General features: G+C 37.8%; 1 pseudogene; it reads left to right on the plus strand.

Moving 5' to 3' along the window:
- Positions 1-493: 493 nt before the first annotated feature.
- Positions 494-2,698, plus strand: LOC129314069 (phenylacetaldehyde oxime monooxygenase CYP71AN24-like; annotated as a pseudogene).

Consider the following 2,698-nt stretch of genomic DNA (forward strand, 5'->3'; position numbering starts at 1 on the left):
GTGCACATGATTTATATGAAGAAAGCTGTGTATTATTCATAATGGTTCATTTCTCAAATTTCATCTAACACATAACTAGATTTATATTAAGTTTTATGAATATATAGATACAGATTTAGGGAAAATTCCAAACAGTAGTATGGTTGTCTTATGAATGTAAGGACAAACAAAGACATATATGTCTATATATATATATATATATCCACATGCATATATATATGCACGCATGTGTGTTATCTATTTGTGAGTCTTTCATACATAAACTAGCATTCTGCAATCCTCACTACTTATATAAGCCTTCTTCCGCCAATTCTTTTTTATAAAAATTAAGCCAAGTTAAAAAGAAAAGAAAAGAAAAGAAAACCTTTCAATACCAGGAATCACCATCGAATATGTCGTTTCTGAATGCCACCATTTACTTGTATCTCCTGGGCTTGGTCACCTTCTTGTTTCTGTTCAAACTTTCAAGACCAAGAAAAACCCAACCTTATAACTGCCTCCATCTCCGCCAAAGTTGCCGATTATTGGCAATATTCACCAGTTAGGAACTCTTCCTCATCATTCTTTCAGAGACCTGTCTCTGAAATACGGTCCTCTCTTGTGGCTACAGCTCGGTCGAATCCCAGCTTTACTAGTCTCTTCTGCAGATTTGGCCAGAGAAGTCCTAAAGAATCAAGACGCAGTTTTTGCCGGCAGGTTCCAAAGCATATCAGCGAGAACCTTACTATATGGATGCAAGGATATTTCCTATGCAACCTACGGTGAAAGTTGGAGACAGAAAAGGAAAATATGTGTGCTTGAACTTCTCAGCCTCAAAAGGGTTCGATCCTTTCAGGTTATAAGAGATGAAGAAGTTGCAGAAATGATTAACGAGATACGAAGAGCCTGTGTGAGTGACACAAATTGCTCTGTGAACATAAGTGACCTCATAACTGCGACCACCACCAACATAATATTCAGATGTATAATTGGACAGAAGTATGATCCAGAAGAGAGCAGTGGAAGATTGGGGACGCTTGCGAGGAAGGAGATGATCCATCGGGCGGAATTAATAGTGGGAGATTTCTTTCCTTCCTTGGGTTGGATCGATGTTCTGAGTGGGAAAATCCAAGAACTGAGAGACACTTTTAAAGCAATAGATGGGTTCTTTGATCAGGTAACAGAAGATCATAAGCTGGCGATGAAGGAGGACGACGAGAAGAAAGACTTTGTGGATATTCTTCTTCAACTGAAAGACAGTGATATGCTTGAATTCGAACCCACCAAAGATGACCTAAAGCAATCATAACGGTCTCTTCTGAATCCCTTTCATTTCACTTAGCGTTGCTGTTTGTTGTTAATGAGCTTTCGTTTAAAGTACTGCTTTTAGCTATTTTCTATCATGTTTTAACGTAATGAAAATAATAAATAACTGATGAAAGCTTAAGCTGTGTCTCTTATTATACCTTTGATCTATATCTTATTATTATATATCATGCATATGTTAGATTTATATTTGCATATTAGATCGGAACTCCGAAGTTGGCTTTAAAAAAAAAAAAAGACATGAACTGAAGTTATTGAGAAACAGCAAAATTCATGTTTCTAGTTCGGTGCTAGTTTTTCTTTTTCATTATATTGTAGATATCAAACTTGAGTCTTAATAAAAACAGAAAATTTTGTTCCCCTCAATAGGATGATCAGCTGATTCTATTCCAAGGAATTAATCGGAACCAAATAGAGCCAGCTGATCTGGGAGATAATTGTGAGATTTGATAAAAGGGAAAAATAAAAAGCAGAAGTTGATTCTTGTTGCATTTCAATGAGTTCAGGACATGTTTTTAGCAGGGAATGACACTACTTCAACGACATTAGAGTGGATTTTAACGGAGCTTCGGAGACATCCCAGAATCATGAGGAAAGCCCAACAAGAGGTCAGGAAAGTGGTGGGGTCCAAATCAAAAGTGGACGAAGCTGACATAAACGGCATGAAATACTTGAAACATGTCATCAAAGAAACGCTTAGATTACACCCACCAGCTCCTTGCATGGTCCCTCGAGAAACAATCGGCAACAATGCAAAATTAGGAGGATACAACATTCCTTCCAAAACATTGATGTTTGTGAACGCATGGACAATCCAAAGGGACCCTGAAATATGGGAAAAGCCTGAAGAGTTTATCCCGGAGAGATTTGAGAACAGTCAGATAGATTTCAAAGGGAAAGACTTTGAGTTCATCCCATTTGGATCTGGAAAAAGGATATGTCCTGGCATGGCCTTTGGACTTGCTTCAGTTGAGTATGAACTGGCTAATCTTCTTCACTGGTTTGACTGGAATCTGGGATGGTGAGATTGATATGACCGAGATGTATGGGCTCACAGTGAAGAAGAAGGTCCCTCTTTTTCTTGAACTTATACCATACTCTGTCCACTCACAATCTGGTTAATCCGTCTTCATGATTTCGCTTCATGTTTATGGTTTCTGTTTGGTCTGTGATGGTACTTGCTGTTAAAATGTGAAGCTGCTTATGAAGTTGCGTGTATGGGAAGAATAATGGGTATGAATTGTGGATGTAATGTGAAATTCTATCTTCGCTGCCTAGGAAAATACTACTATTGTGTGTGTTACTGATGCCTTTGTTATTGCTTTGAATTTGTGAGGGGAGACATATATGGCAATATTATCAAATAAGAGCGAGTATCATTCAGAACTCTGAA

The sequence above is a fragment of the Prosopis cineraria genome, unplaced genomic scaffold, assembly GCF_029017545.1.
Source record: "Prosopis cineraria cultivar Desert tree isolate PC_DT_omini unplaced genomic scaffold, ASM2901754v1 PC6, whole genome shotgun sequence".
In the NCBI taxonomy this organism is placed as follows: domain Eukaryota; kingdom Viridiplantae; phylum Streptophyta; class Magnoliopsida; order Fabales; family Fabaceae; genus Prosopis; species Prosopis cineraria.